The 17,334-nt window shown below is 39.0% G+C and overlaps 1 protein-coding gene across 2 annotated transcripts in view; it reads right to left on the reverse strand.

Annotated features, from left to right (window-relative positions):
- The window catches only part of LOC145668287 (alpha-mannosidase 2-like), a 171,786-nt gene that overhangs the window by 137,715 nt on the left and 16,737 nt on the right, over positions 1 to 17,334 (reverse strand). The window contains exon 1 of one of the 2 annotated variants that reach the window (XM_081736011.1): positions 15,562 to 15,693. The exons of the other annotated variant lie outside the window; for it this stretch is intronic. The gene's annotated coding sequence lies outside the window, so the exon portion shown is untranslated. Of the gene's footprint in view, positions 1 to 15,561; positions 15,694 to 17,334 lie in introns of those variants that run through there. 2 annotated transcript variants of the gene reach the window in all.

Below are 17,334 nucleotides of genomic sequence, written 5' to 3' on the forward strand. Positions count from 1 at the left end.
AAAGCCTTTTCAAGATCCATTAAAACGAGGCACGATGGAAAGGCCTTGTTATATTGATTTGTTATTATTGTAGAGAGCCGAAGTAGCTGATCGTTAATGGAAAAGGCTGGTCGAAAACCTGCTTGGTGTATGGGCAATAAGTTATTCTCTTGGATATGTAAATGAAGTCTTTGGACAAGAATTTTCTCAAATAGCTTACTGAAAACTGTTGTCAGTTGTATTGGGCGGTAAGAAGTTACAGAATGTGCTGGTTTATTAGGCTTAAGAAACATGCAGATTTTGGATACTTTCCAATCCGCAGGGTAAAAGCCGGTGCGGAGAATAAAGTTGTAGACTGTAACGAGTAGTGTAAGTAAAGTGAGTGGAGCTTCTTTTACTAGCCGGTAGGAAATATGATCAATGCCTGGTGCAGTATTTCGTTTCTTATGAAGTGCGCGTTGAAGTTCATGTGTACTGATTGGTGCTGTAAGAGGATGGTCAATATCTATTACATGTGAGAGTGATGGTTGTAAAGCTGGAATAGTGGACAAGTCTTTGCGTTGATGTGAATTACATGATATTACAGGCGTGAAAACTGTTTGTAATTGTGTTGCAAAAGAGTTTGCCTTATCTTGATCTGTAAAGAGAGGAACGTCATTGTCCAACAGAGGGTACGATATTTTAGTGCTTTTGCCTGTGAGTCTATGGAAAGCTTTCCAATATCGGCTTGGTGAGGCTTCGTCGTTTAGTTTATTACAGGCGCTGATCCAACTGCGACGTTTGTATGCTGTGAGATAATTTGTAACCGTTCGGTGCCACTGTCTGTGTTGACGGAGACATTCTTCGTTGCCGGTTCTTTTATATTCTCGAAATTGCTGTCGTGATTTCTGTATTAAAGGAAGATAGGTTGGAGGCAATTTTGGCTTAGATGGATAAATTTTCTCCACAGGTATAGATTGTTGAGCACCAGAATGTAAGGCGTCTTTGATGTGGTTGACAATATTGTACATTTCGGATTCTGAATTTGGTGGTTGCAAATTGGAGACTTGGATATTTACGGTCTGTCGAAATTGAGACCAGTCAGCTTTATCGTAACGGTGTATAATATGTGGCTCTAACTTTTGTAGAGATGGCCGAATCTTTTTAATGGTTAGTTTGATAGGACAGTGATCGCTTCCAATCGTGTCAAGAACTTTCACCTCGCAGTCATTTATAAGTGAGAGAGACGTGATTACTACATCCGGAGTTGTTTGGCTAGCTGGTCGAGTGGGACCAGGAAGATTATGAATGTGAAGTTGTAGTGCAACTGAAACAAAGTCCGTAAAACGTTGTTTCTCCCTGGCACTTCTGCTATGGATATTTATGTCAGCCATGATGATTATGTTTGTAAAGTTTTGGGCGATATATTCGAAAAAGGTGAAAGGTATTGGATGACCAGGACGTATATATATGGTAGCTACATTAACTGTAAGAGAAGGGTAGTATATTGAGAATAAGAGATGTTCAGGAAGGTTTGTAAATGCAGTAGGATTGTATTGTCGATATGGACGTTTGGGAGAAAAACCAATCAACACCCCGCCTTGAGCACGCGCGTGTACATCGTGGTAATCGCAGCGTTGAAGTTGGTAACCAGAAAGTCGTGCAGAAGTGCCTGGTTTTAAAGCCGTTTCGTTGAGGGCTACGATATCGATTTTTTCTTCTAACAGAAGAGGTTCTAGAAGTACTTTATGTTGCTGGAATGATCGGATGTTAACGAAAAGTAAAGTAAGAGCCATAATGTATACTGCCGCTGCCATATTGGGTTTATACTTCTGTCTCTAGAGGTGCGATGTGGAAGTGAACGAAAAGTCCTGAATAGGTAGCAGAAAAGTTAAGGTTGAAGAGAGATTTGGCTGTTGAAATGGCGATACGAAGAATGTGTTCACGCTGGAAAGGGAAAACATTTTGTAGGACAATAGTTATGTAACGAAGAAGATCTTCGACAGTGAGAGGTTGAGCAAGAAATTGTGAGGGTGGTGTGGTTTTGTCAAAGCTTTGTACTGGCACTGTCAGTTCCGGGCGTTCCGGTTGTGCCTGAGGTTTTCCCTTACAGCGGTAGCTGTATGTTGGGTGATTTTCATTACAAGTAGAGCAGTGTGGCTGTTGTTGCTGATTTTTGCAAGCTTTTGTATCGTGAGATTCACCACAGTAACCACATTTGGATGGATTAGGACAATGGCGAGTAAAGTGTGCGTTATATGTTTGGCATTTCTCACACCGAAGTGGTAAAGGCCCTGGTGTCTTGGAAGGCTCGACTCGATGGAGTTTCTTGTAGATAGGAGCGCCATGAGCTAACAAATAATCAAGTGCTGTCTGATCTTGGGACAAAACGCGTACCATGTAAGTAGGGCCATTGTTATTCTTAATGCGAATGCATTTGTTAACTTCAATGCCTTCTTGTTTGAGTTCGTCAAGAACTTCTTCGTCGCTGATTTCAGGTATCACTCCACGGATAACAACAGAAAACATTGGTGGTTTTCGTGGAGGAGGTGGTTGTTTTGCCTTCCGATCGGCTTGTTTGGTTAATTTAGCCGTTTTGCCAAAGATCTCGTGTGACGCTTTGTTCCGAAGTGTGATACCGAAGTTCGGGTCTTTTGAGCGGATGATAAAGCCATTTCTAGTTTTGACGATATTCTCTATACTGGCCCTCGGTAAATACTTATTTATTTGTATGAATACCATTTTCGGATGAGTGTATTTTGTGTCGAAATCGGTTAACAGAAAAGAATATATTGGTTCTTTGGTTGTATAGAAATTGGAGCCTGATCCAGAAGCCGTGTCCATTGCAGAGTCCATGTTAGTAGTTACAGGAGACCGAGATCTGTCCCGAGGTCGTTTGCTTGAATGAGCGGAGTCTCCAGAATCAGTACGATCTCTGGGCCTGGTTGCTCGCGAACTAGTTTGACTGCCCCATGAAAGGTGCCTGGTACGACCGGAACGAGACAAAGTTTCACGGTCTAGTGTAGAGGAACCAGGAGCCGGTGGCCCCACGTACGGGGGTAGGTTCTTGTGCATCGGTCCAAAGACCAGCACAACCTATCCGTGAGATGAAGTGATGATCAAGTGATGACGAAGATGATGACAATAGTCCAAAAATATAAGCGACCCTCCGAAAGTGTCAACTTTCGTCAGTCCTCTAAATAGAGTATGTCTGTGATGCTCACAAGTGCGTATGCTACACCTGATCCTCGCTGACAGATTAACTGCTATAAGAGAGGCTGGGTTCTGCTCAAAGGTAAAGATGTGCTACAGTGACCGAGCTCTAACCTATAACCTTAGCTTTCAACACTTTGATTTACGGTTATTTGTGATTTTACGTTTATAACAAAGACAATTATTTTTAAAAGAGTGTGTTTTAAATAAATTACGTAAAGAAATATTTTTAAGAAAATTTTTATCCTTTTAAATTAATGTTCGAAGGCCTTTGCCTCTAATAAGCCTTCTCCGAAATAAATCACATGAATTGTGCTGCCATCTTTGGAGCTCTTGTACGCGTATATGTATGTGGCCAATTTTTTCGACAATGAGATCTCGGAAACTACAGGCTCTAGAAAGATGACGTTTTCACTGATCGATTGCAAATTTCATGTAGATTGTCCAGTTCTAATTGAATATTTAAAAAACATGGGCACTATTTCTTTATTACATTTTTACGGTACATTGGAAGTGTTGAAATTAAAAAAAAAAAAATAAAATAAAGCATCACATCCTAAGCATTATACATTCCAACACCACACTGTTGTATATAGGGGTTGTATATGTCTCAGTCGTTTGTTTCATGGCCAAATAATAATGGAAAAGGAAGGATAAGCACTTCTCCAGTCTAAGATGAACCTTTTGTTTTGGGGGGCGGGGGAAGTGTTTTGCCCAATGAACACTATATATAATTGACATTATAATTAATTGTGTATGTAATGTATTTGCTTATTACATACTGCATGCAAGAAGAAATAAAATAATGGTCATACATGAATTAGAAACTCCAACCGGAAGCTGGCTCAAATCTTGCAAACGATGAGAGATATTGAGAAAAATAATCGAAAAAAGTCCCCCCTTTATGATACCCCTAGGCTTTTTTTAATCAATACGTCTTTCACTTGTGTCTGTAAGGGAACATTTACAGATGTTGTAAGGAATGATAAGGAGATTTATGCTTATATGCGAATGATGAGCTGTGTAGAGAGCGCAGGTTCAGCTAGTCCTGAATAAAAATATTGTGACAAACTACACCAAAATCGAGTTGTGGGAAACGACATACCGTTGTTTCAAAGTAGCTTTCGAAAAAAGACTTTATATAAATTTCCTACCTTGTAAATTCAAGAGGTTTTCTTACTCTATGATGTTTATGTTTTAAAAAAAAAAAGATGCAATGGAATTTGTTAGTTAGACAACAAATACAAATGCCAGCCTCAAACATCACTCATGAAAATCTATGGAAAAAACATTTCCATTTCCAAAACCAGCCTCAAATGTCTCTCACTCTTCAAGTGGATAATTATAACACATTACAAATAGTACATCTACTCTCTCGGCCGACTCCCGACTCAATCGACTCCCTTACCCTCAGCCACGCTCATGCACCATCCTTTACCCTCAAGAAGTGTTGGTAAGCCAAGCTCCTTAAATACGAAATTAGAATGAGTAGTTTAAGGTTCCACGGCTATGCCCTTTATTCTAAAGGAGACGGGTGACTAATGCAAATGAATAAAGGTAAAATTAAGTCCTTGTGTTCGCTCACCGAGAATTGAACCCGTGACCCTGTGCATCACTGGCTCACACGCTAACCACTAGACTTGTGATGAGGAAAGTTAGAAAATAAGTAACAGTAGTTTAAATTTGTATTATTTAAAGTTGAACTAACCACTAATTATGTTTCTGTATGGGAGGGGCAAAACATGATGTGTACTGTACATTTAAGCAGGCAACCAAATCTCAAACTTATCAATTAATTTTAAAATACTTTAAGTTCAGTGGTGAAAACGATATATATATATATACTGCTAAGCAGGCATGTAGAAGCTAATACGTCATTCTATTAAATTATAGATCATCCGTTACAACGAATGTTATGAGAACCTGTGACTATGACACGTTTTACAAGGAATGCTTTTTCAAGAACTACAGAATTTTCGTGACCTTTCCACCCCTCTCGAGCCTTTATAGTTTGCTTCTGACAAAAAGAATGTGTTTTCCGCATGAGTAAGTAACTATTCCAAGAAACAAAGTATGTGATTCTAACGACTGCGAAAATGTTAATAACCTCTTTTAAGTCAGACTATGTTTTTGTTTGGGTACATAAAATATGTTTTCTTTTCTAGCTATATGACCACTCGAAAAAAATACTAGAGAGGGGAAAAAATTAAAATGTTCTTCTGGGAGGGAATTAAATTTTTGTCACACGGAATATCCCTTTCACCATCCCCATTAATTCGTACACTGCACCAACTGATGTTTTGTAGCCTAATTACGTGACTCTGTGCCAAACAGGTTGCTACTCTATTTGAAAAATGAAATGAAATCTTTGAGTTTTACGTCCCACGATTATACCGGTTAGCCTAAAGGAGACGTTGATGATGAGAAATGAATGAAATGGTGGAATGAAGAAAGTGGGAGGAAACGAGAGAACCCCGAGGAAACCCACGCACACGGTGATTGTCCACCACAAAGTTAACTTGGCGGGGGCTGGGATCGAACCCGGGACCCCAAGCACCAGAAGTGAACGCTCTACCACTGAGGCAGCGCGGCCCTACTCTATTTGAAGTTCGCAGGAAACTGCTATTTCTTCAATCATTTCCCAAATAAATAACTTTCAAGCAAACATCCTTCAGGAATTCATTCTGGTGATGGGCATTTTCGCTTAGCCTCACTCACCCTCACCCTCAATCAATTCCCTCAACATTACCCTCATTCATTTTCACCCTCAATCGACTTCCTCACCCTCACCCTCAGCCACCCTCAGTTGACTCCCTCACCCTCAGCCACCCTCACCCTCAGTTGATTTCCTCATACTCGCCCTCAGCCACCCTCACCCTCAGTTGAATCCTTCACCCTCACCCTCAGCCACCCTCACCCTCAGTCGACTCCTACACCCTCAACCTCAATCGACTTCCTCACCGTCACCCTTAGCCACCCTCACCCTCAATCGACGCCTTCACCCTCACCCTCAACCACCCTCACCCTCAATCGACTCCCTCACCCTCAGCCACCCTCACCCTCAGTTGACTCCCTCACCCTCAACCGACTCTCCCACCCTCACCCTCAGACACCCTCACCCTCAGACACCCTCACCCTCAATGAAATTTGTCACACTCACCCTCAGACACCCTCACCCTCATCTACCGAAATGAGGGTGAGTGAGGGTGAGGGCGGCCCTCTTGAGGGCAAAAATGAGTGAGGGTGCCCATCTCTGCTTAGTACTGCCAACAAGTTCATTATACCAGAAAAAGACTGTTACTAAATAGCAAAAAAAACTTTTTTTATGGCAAACTAGCAAATTGCTTATAGTTGATCACTTTTCGTCTAATTATTCTCAAATTTCAGGGCCATTGCGCCCCGGCTAAAAATAATTTTAGTGAATTAAAAGTTATTGTTATTATCTACTGATACAGGATGCATCTTTTACACCCTATCTACACTAAAACTTACAGTCTGCTTCCAGCGAAGATCTGCCAAATAGTTACATAGTGAATGGAAATTGATTTACAAAATCGCAAACTTAAGGCCCCTTGCGCCCCGGCTAAAAATTATTTCAGAGAGCTGAAATATTCTATGATAAAATATTATGATATGATGCAACTTTTGCCCCCTATCCAAATTCGCATTTCGAAAAAAAAATTTTTCGCTCCACCCTAATGAGCATGCAAGTGATACCATTTGAAAGCCAGCTCTGTTCTGAAGAGAATGAGGTATGAACTATGATCCTAGGATAAATAGTGACGATGCAGTAGCTGCTTGACTGAAAGTCTAAAAAATAGCTCAAAAAGCCGAAATCCGGAACCTCTATCATTGTCATAAGGGCAGCGCACAGAGCCAACTTTGAGGTCATTTTTCTCGTAATTTCATAAACGGATATATTACAAAACGGTTCCATTGTATTCAGCGTTTACAAATTACAGTAGTATGAAAAACACAATTCGAAATATATCCAAGTGTTAGAAATTCCTTTAGAATATATTAGAACCAGGTCCGTATCCAAGGGGATCTAGGGGACCGGCCCCCTAAATTTTCACTGCCCCCCCCCCTAAAATTTTAACAGCAGGCTTGCAAATGAAATGGTTGGATCGCCTCCCTAACTTTTACCCCTATATTTTGGGGCTGGCTACCGGCCTGATTAGAACAACTTAGAATTAGTAGAATGGCTACATTATATTAGCTTTAAGCTTCGTACTTTAATATGAGTACAGTTGTTACAATTAATATTTTGTAATTGTTCCTATCCTTGCGACAACCAGAATTATTATATGTATCTTAACTACATAAAACCTGGTTCACAAGTCGCACAGCACAACGGAAATATATAAAGGTAACCAAGAAAATAACTGTTGCTTTTTCACTCACCACCCTTGAATATGCCTAAGATTAATCAATATGCCTAAGATGTACCTGGAAGATCAAAAATAGTCCCCATCAGCATTGACGACCTTCTGCCAACGTTCTGGAAGGCCATGGATTCCATCGCGGTAGAACTTGGTGGGCCGTGAAGCGAAGAAGGTATCAAGTGCATTTTGCATCTCTACTAGGGATTTCAACTGGCATCCTCTAAGATGATTGTCCAAGGAATGGAACAGGTGGTAATAGCGGTGCAAAGTCCGGGAAATATGACTGATGCAATAGTTTTTCCCAACTAAGGCGTAGAATAGTGTCCCGGGTCATCCTTGCCACGTAGGGCTTAGCGTTATCCTCTAGCAAGAGGACCCATTTGCGATTCAGAAGTTCTGACTCCAGAGTTTTGAGTTTTTCTTGAACACGGCTCAACTGCTGACAGTACACAGTTGCATTGATGCTCTGATCAGCTGGTAGCAGTTGCCGGTCCACGATCTCGCGAACAATTCACCAAACACACAGGAGGACCTTCTTCTGGTGCAGTGCTGGTTACAGTTGTTTTGGAACCGGATGACTGTGTAAGCACACACGCGGAGGGCGGAAGACGGAATGCGGGTTCATGGGATGCTAATCAATGATAACGGTGCCGTAGAGCTTCGTACATCAACCACTTCTCATCACATGTCAACACTCTGTCCAGAGATGGCTTCTTCCTCAGACGACAAAGCAAAGAAACACAAGTGTCTACTCGCGTTGCCTTCTGGCCCGGAGTCAAATCATCCATCGACCTAACTTGTAGTGCTTCCCAAGTTGATGGAGGTGCTGCCGAATGATTTCTCCACTCACACTGAATTGTAGTCCCAGTTCCTCACATATCTGGCCACTGTTCGCCTCAATTGCTGCCTGAAGATCTTCATTTTGTACATGTGTTGGTCTTCTGGCACATGGTGCGTCTTCGAGTGTTTCGTCACTGTCCTTAAACTTGTTAAACCACCGCTGCACCGTCCACATAGTCACGATAACCTCACCAAATTTCTGGCATATCTTCCGTCGCGCTACAGCGGCGTATGACCATAGTTGGAACTAGTACAGCATACACCCTTAGGCCCGTTACACAGTCAAGCGGAGCTCCGCATTCCGTCTTCCGCCCTCCGCGTGTGTGCTTACACAGTCATCCGTAGCTACGCGCTCCGCGTCACGTGATTACATACACAATTCTCCTCAGTCAGTGTTGCGAGTCAACATGAGTAAGATCGAAACGACAATAGTTGATTCTTATTATCTCTGTAAGGAAAGAAAACGAAGAACACAGAAAAATAAGCGGTTCCAAAGTCACCCCTTAGTTACTCAAATAAGTTTGAAAGGAGCTTTTGTGACTCTTTATGTAAGTTTGCGAGAAGATTAGAAAAAGTTCTTCAATTATTTTCGCATGTCAGTCCGGTTGTTCGAGGAATTAATTGGAAAAATTGCGAATATCACGAGTTTTGTATTCTACGCAAGCGGGATCCCATAAACATAGTCTTAATTCAACTTCTATAATAAGTCTTTCTGGATTAATCTACACTTTGATTTTGCTACTATGCACCTTGCTATTTACATTTTAAAGGGAAGTGGCTGCTCCACGCGCGGAGTTCCGCTTGACTATGTAAGCACCCATTTGCTCAATGGCCCTATCCGCCTCGCGGAGGACGGAGCGCGGATAGGACCACGCGGAGGCTGCTCCGCGTGACTATGTATGCACCCATAAGAAACAATAGAACAATCTTGCCACGCGGGACTCCGCGTGACTGTGTAACGGACCTTATGACTTTCTGTGAAGGTCCCATGCTCAGTCTGTCCTCACGCAAGTTCACGGTGTAACTGAATTGCGACAATTAGGTAGTATGTTGGATATACCCACACCAACAACTGACCTTCGCCTTACTTCCGTTCGCATTCAACTTACGGTGTGAGTGCTAATTGAACGCAGACCTCCACAAAAAGCAACAGAACCGTCTTGGTTACTTTTATATAACAGGTGGTAATATTAAGAACTGCGTTAGAAGAGAAAATTATTCTAATTTCTGCAGTTGTGAAATTAGGAATGTTTTGTTTGTTTCCAGGGGCGGATCCAGGACCGAGTCCTGGGGGAGGGGGGCAGTGGGTTGTCATACTGCTACTTAGAGCTACTTTTAAGAGCTTCAAACTCTGGGATGGCTTTTATATATATATATATATATATATATATATATATATATATATATATATATATATATATATATATATATATATATATATATAATAAGAAAGTTTCCTCTTCTGGGGGGGCGATTGCCCCCTGGATCCGCCCCTGTTTGGAGTTTAAAGTCCTTTTTCACCGGTGAGACTATATGAGACCTGTTTCGTCCCGAAGACAGGAACGCTTATCACTTATTAACAGGGAATGAAAAATAGAGGTGACTGGCAACCAGGGACGCACTCACGCGAGGAGTCCACTGGGTCCGAACCGGCTCCCCCCCGGAAACATCGTAATTTAACTAACATTTGTAGAGTTTTTAGCATAACTATATTTAACAGAGAAATGATTGATGTAGAATAAAGATTTAATATTAACACCTCATATGTACTATTCCTTTTCTTATAAGAATAATCATTTTCATTGAGAATGTACGCTGAGAAAAAAAATGTATGTAACGTATGTCAAATCGTATGTTACACTTGTAAATCCTGTAGTTTTTGGACTTAACGTACAGCAAACGTATAACTGAAAACGCATGTTTTATAATACTTTCTGTGTACTTGTTCCATCTCTTCGTACTTTCCGTATAAAACAATATAGGCAGTCAGGATCTCACACACAAATGGACGTATATAACATATAGCTGACGAAGGTAACATACATATATGTATGTAATATAAGGAAGACTTAGATATAAGACATCCTGGAACGGCATGATGTAATATCTAAGGCAGTGCCTATGCATCATACGGATAACTTATGCTCCGTACTGATTTCTGCAGTAAGCAAGAGGATTCCGTATATTTGTACAATATATCGCTGTCCGGAGAACGGATTTTTCTCAATGTAGGTGGCAGTAATTAACAATTACTTGTCACCTTTTCGGGTGTAGAATAACACCGGTTCGATACTACATAGATGTAGTGTCTTCTAGTATTGGATTTCCTCCCCCAGAAAAAAACTTTGGACCCCTACCATCAAAAATTTCTGCTGTGCGCGCGCCTGCTGGGAATCCTTAGCTGTTACGTGAAGTATGTTTCAATCTTTACGATAACGAGATCTAATAAATGCGCAATGTAAATTCCGTGGCAAACAACACCAAAATTGAGTTATGACAAAAGACACACCACTTTGCATATTATATTTCTTGTTTCATGACTCCATATCAAATAAGGAATGAGCTAGTGATATTTAAAAACAATCCTATAAAAATTGCATTTCATTCATGAAGTCCTGCGGTATCTTCATTTTGACATGCTTCAACCGGTTTGGTCAACTAAGGGATTCACTATTTTTCTTCTTTTTTTCTTCAGTGTTGAGAAAGGTAGTGGAGAATGTAGGCGCGAGCCTTATGTCTGTTTTCGTGAAATGTATAATGAGGATTTTTTTTTCGGGGAGGACACTTTATTTTATTTTATTTATTTTGTATAAATTCCACAAACTCACAGAATAGTAGAAATGTGTGAGTACTTTAAATTATATGCCCGTAGCCAAACTGCCTCTATAAAATTGTTGCGTGAGTACCTTAAGATTCTGAAACATGGATAACGCAAATACTAGTTCCTAAGTGAAGTCTTGACTCGATCACGGTAGGTCCCATAGTTTTGGAGCTATGGACCTTTAAAGTTCATTTTTTTTTTCTTCGTGTTTTCGGCAGCCTATAACTCCGAAAGGAATGATTTGTGCACCCAGGTTGGTCTATACTTTTCGTCTTATCTTGGTGTCAGGAATCACCTCCCAAACGTTGTCAGTGTTGTTTTGAAATACCCTGTATAGATGAATGATAAAGAAGGTAGGCTACGCTTGCTGCTCCGAATTAAGTTATCAGGTGTTACTCGCGTAAGATAAATTGGTTTCGAATTTTCATGCGGTATTGTCCGTTGCTTAAGATATTGTACATTTTTTTCTGATAGAAGTAGAAATGGTTTTGAGGTTCACAAGTTGGTCTAGGCTGTCAGACAGTATTGTGTCAAATGTGCTATTAAAATCAAAACAAGGACATTTTTTTTTTTAATTTTATGTTAGGGAGCAAGTCATATACAAAGGTAAGTCATAAGTCAAAAATTCAATAAGTCAAAGAGGTCGTGATGGACCGTAAGTACCAGGTAAAACTGGTCCAAAGGGTAGTGTGGCAGTGACGATGAGTGCTTAACAACGTCTGATAAGTGAACTGTTACTGTATGAGCTCGAACTAATAACGCTGTGGCAGAAACCCAAATCATTTGTCATGGGAAAGGGGAAGGTGCAATTAACTATGGCACAGCAACTCGTTGGTTCCAAAAATTTTGTGTAGGTTGTAAAAATATCGCAGATCAGCCGGATCTAAGTTCCGGCCGCCACAGAGTAAGAAATTTTGAGATCATATGACCCACCATTGAGTAACACCTAGCCACCAGCACACGACTGGGCATATCCTAATTCCCTGTAGTGCGTCGCATTCACAAATTCAGGGAAGCTGTTAGATGCTGCCGCATTGTGCCACATGAGTTTACCTCATCTCAGCCATAGAGGAGAGTAGATGTGTACAGATTACTGCTGCAAATTCCGCGGATTGTCAAATGCGACAAAAATTAGGTGTTTTTTCGAAATCCAAATGTGGAGAAACAGTGATTTAGCAAGGACAAACTTTCAGAACCGGTCGTCAACACGATCTTTTCGAGCATGATGTCATGCTATCTATGTGGTGGAACAACATAAGGGTAACCCACTCCAAGTTTGTTCCTAATGCCAACCTTTATTCCAAACAGTTGGGATGGATGTATGCTACACAACGCCAAAAATATCCTGCATTAATGAACCGAACTCGCGCCCTGCTGCAACAGAATAACGTTAAACCACATTCTGCCCGTAAATTATAACGAAAAATTCAGGGATTTGATAGCATCGAACTGAACTTCTGAGTATATAGTGGTGTCTGTGCACCTTGGGATTACTATCTCTTTCGGTACATCGAGCACTTTCTGAAATCACGATTCTTCGTCAACCAGCAGGAGGTAGAAACAGCAGTAACTGATTGCTTTGCGTCTAAAGGACAAAAGTGAGATAAACATGAAATCGAGGAACTGGAGGAAGGCGTCTGCAGACAGTCCAATACAAGGGGCTATACTTGGAATGTTAAACTACTTTCATTATACCGTAATAAATATAGCTATATTGTGTACCAAAATATTGCACGACTTACGACTCTGCCTTGTATTACCATAATAAAAGCCAGTTGCGTTCATTCACTTCTAAAAATAATCTAAAGACGTATTGAGAAAATTGAGAATTTTCTTCGAGTCAATCATTTCTTGCCCTAGATCCAGTGGTGCTATTCAGCCGGTTCGCACCGGTTCGGGCGAACCGGTTGTTAAAATATTTCGAGTTAGCAGAACCGTTTGTTATACCGAGATAAACCTGCATACACACATACACACACACGCACATCACCAAGCCAAGCATGAAAGAAAAAAGCCAAACAAAGTATGTCGTTAAGCCTGGCAAAACCCATTTCCAGAATTTGAAAATTAAACCACGATTGTTCTCATAAAATTTTTGTTTGTTCAGGATTTATAAACGATTTATATCATAAACAAATGGGCGGGCGGTGGTAATTTCACGCAGCAGAACCGATTTTCGGCAATCGAAAATAAACCATGCAGATAAGATTTCTATATTTTTTTGTATTTCTATTAGCATATGAACTCATACATACTATTATTAACAATTGTCGATCCATTGCTGGATGAAGGTCATTTAATTACTTTTTGACAACCATCTATCTTATATACTTCGTTTCCAAAATATTCGAAGTGCAACATAATTTCGTCACACCATTTGTATGCTATGTAGGTTGCTACATATCACAAGAGAATTAAATCTAACTACCTACCTATCCGTCTACTATATCTCTAAGACACACACACACACACACACACACACACACATATATATATATATATATATATATATATATATATATATATATATATATATATATATATATATATATATATATATATATATATATATATATATATATATAGCCCGGACATTCATATATATAACCTGTCTCTCCCACATATATATGAATGAGTTTTTGGAAAAAAACTAACTTCACACAAGTTTGTTTATCGCTAGCGCTCAGACAAAATGTGAAAAGCTTCTAGGGACCGGACCACGTTCGGATTTATCACGTTCGGATTATCGATGTCCTACTGTATATTTTAGAGAGAGAGAGAACCGGTTATTAAAAAAATTAGAATAGCACCACTGAATAGATCTAATTTGAATTTACAAAAAAAACACAGTAAAGTAAGGATCAGGCCCGTATCCAGGGATGTCTAGGAAGGGCCTCCCCCCGAAATTTTTGCAGGCCTCCCTAAAATTTTCACGGTAGGCTTGGAAATGAACTATAATATGGTGATGAACAATAATATTGTTGTATCGGAGTCCCCTAACTTCAGCCGGGCCCCCCCTACACTTTTGGGCTGGCTACCGGCCTGGGATTCCTTTAACATAATTAAAATACCGTATAAACAAATAAACAATTGCAAAAATCAATAGCGGAATATGAATTCGAATTTTTTTTTAAAAGTAAATTTGTGTCTGTTAGCTTGTCGCATTAAAAAAAAAAAAAAAACATGCCCATTGATTAATCACTTGTTGTACTTGATTGTACTTTTATCAACATATTATTTAAGAAAATATTTTGTCTCCATCTATTGTGAAATAATACATTTTAATTTGCCTACAATTTTTCTTTTTTTTTAATCCCTAGTAAACTTCCGATATTACTCATATACAGAAAAGAAAGTACGATGAGAACTAATATATTATGTTTTATTTTACTATCGTAAACGAATATTTTATTTATAAGTGTAGAAGAAAATTGTCCGATGAAATGGACATACATGTAATATGTAAAGAATCTTCTTCACACAGGGCACAAACATTAGTTTCGAAAGCTTTAATGCTTTTATTGGAGGAATTAACTTCATATTTCTAAAGATGTTTATAGGAATGTTCGATTGCAGAAAGCATAAGCTAACAAATAGCGAAACTTTTAGTATGAGTCATTGAGAAAGAAGGCTAAATTTTGATACATATCAGTATCCGGTTACCCTTGTAAATTTTTACATGTTAGTGACGAAAAACAAGGAGTGATTTATTTATTAGATTTATATTGACATTTTTGTATTGTGTATAGCAATATGAACAAATTTTTATGCAGAATTTAAATTTAGCGTGACAAATTAACTCTTTTTCTTTATTTTGTTTGGAGTTTTAACTCTTCCTTGTCAACACGTAGATCTACAATATAAGATGGGATCCGAACCACGTGCAAAACATTAAGGATATAACCTGTCTCTCCCACACCATACAATTAATTCGTGAAACTTGTGCATTACGTAACAGTGCTAACGTGACTGACAGCCACAAGAGCAATTCACAAGTTGGTTGTCAGGTTCCCAACAGATTTCCAGATACAATTATTTGAAACTCATTAGAATTCTTTCACACTCTCCTTTCAATAACCTAGCGTTGAACAACATCCGTTTCAAAAATATGTGAGGCTGTTGTGCACAAAGGACGTAGTAAGAGTACATATATATATATATATATATATATATATATATATATATATATATATACTGCATTATGTAACAGATATTGTAAATTTAAAATATTAGGAAGAGTTATGAATATGAAAATGTAGAGAGCAAAGTTTAATGTAGCATGCTTGGTTACAATAAACGGATTCAAATGTAACATATTCTATAAGTTAATTCAGTTATACTTACGTACAGCTTGACCAACACTCAGATATTCATTCTAGTACTATCAACGAAGATTCTTTATACGTTGCGTGTATATTAAAAGGAAGTTGTCTATCCTTTTTGCTAAGGAAGTGAACTATCTTGGTTACGCTTATTATCTTATCTACGCACAAGATACGAGTGACTGATTTTACCGGCGTTATTTCTACGAGGTGATTTCAAAAACTTTTAAAACTAGTTCTGCTTACAATGAAATACTATGTATATATTTCACGTTTATAGGGCTATATATACACGTTTATATAAATACTATGTATATATATATACACGTTTAAACACTATCACCTTGAAAAATAGTCAGCTTGTACAGCAATAGACTGAAATAGTGTGACGTCACATCCTTTTCGTTGCTATGGTGATCGCCATTTTATTTTCTATACAAACACGAGCGAAGGCTGAGAAATAGCGCAAAAATAGTTATGTGTTATGTACCTGTTTGTAAACATTATAGCGATAGCGATTTTTTACACTTCCCATGAATGAAGCAGAAAAAAAGGAGATGGAAAAATCAAATAGGTAAGTAATATTTAGTTTCATAGAGAGAAAATTATAGGCCTATATTGACATGTATTAAAATGAAATAAGTGCAAGTTTACATTCCCTCGGAAATGTTCTTTCTCATATCGTACTTTTGTTTATTTTTTTTCCTTTTGATATTTACAATATCTGTCAAAGTGTATCCACCTTATTCACTATAAGTTTAAATTTTTCACTCACTGGTATCGATATTACATACAGTATTCCAAGCACGAAGAATTACTGTTTTAACAGTTGTTTAAAAATATGTGCAGAACCACTCATGACTAGTTGTTTCTTGTTGTACCTTTTTCCACCAACTTCTTCGTCCTCAAAGTATTTGAACATTCTAAATAATTTCACAGCTATTGTTCTTATGCACACGAAACTACAAACACCTCATACTTCAATTCACGTATGTGTAGAAAACAAAATGGCGATCACCATGGTAACGGAGAGGAAATGAGGTCCCTACTATTTCAGTCTATACAGCACATCCGTGTTTTTGTCTCTGCTGAAATGTGATTTGGACAGGGATGGAAAATGAACCAGTTCTTCTAAAAACGCTCCAGACAGGTTCCTATCTTTAGCATGGGTTCTTGGTGCCTAAAGCGGTTCAAAAGTGGGTCAGGACCTTTTCTTCTTCCATTCTTGGTTCTGGAAGTCTTCTTTTCGAAGCATGTCAAGCACCTTCTGCTATTCGAGCTGGTCCCTCTCAGAAAAAAAATAATGAAAATAATAAAAAAGAAAGAGAAAGAGAGAAAAGCTAAAACAAAAGAAAGCTAAATAATAAGGTAGATCACTGGTTATTATGCTGCCAATACACACCTCTATTCTATCCTTTCATCAGTAAGTTAACTTTTTCAATAGGGCCCTTTTTGTTACTGGCTTTGTGGCTAGGACCATCTTTCACTGTTTTTTTATTATTATTATTGGAAACTATGATTTAGTTCGTGCCTGGGGTCTTGGGCCCTTCTTTCAATATATTGAGTAGTCCCTTCTTTCATTACATTGAGCAGTCGAGGCCCTGAACCCTTTTTCATTATGTTGGGAGGTTGGTACCCTGGAACCTTTTTCATTGTATTGAGCAGTCTTTCATTATATTGGGCAGTTGGGGCCTTTTCATCATTCAAGACTGAGGCCTAGTTTGTAGCTGGGCCTGGGTCCATATTTAACCACAGGCTGATTGGTCCTTTATGGATGTTAACACATCTTGTAGGT

Source organism: Thermobia domestica, chromosome 13, assembly GCF_964235325.1.
Source record: "Thermobia domestica chromosome 13, izTheDome1.hap1.1, whole genome shotgun sequence".
NCBI lineage: Eukaryota > Metazoa > Arthropoda > Insecta > Zygentoma > Lepismatidae > Thermobia > Thermobia domestica.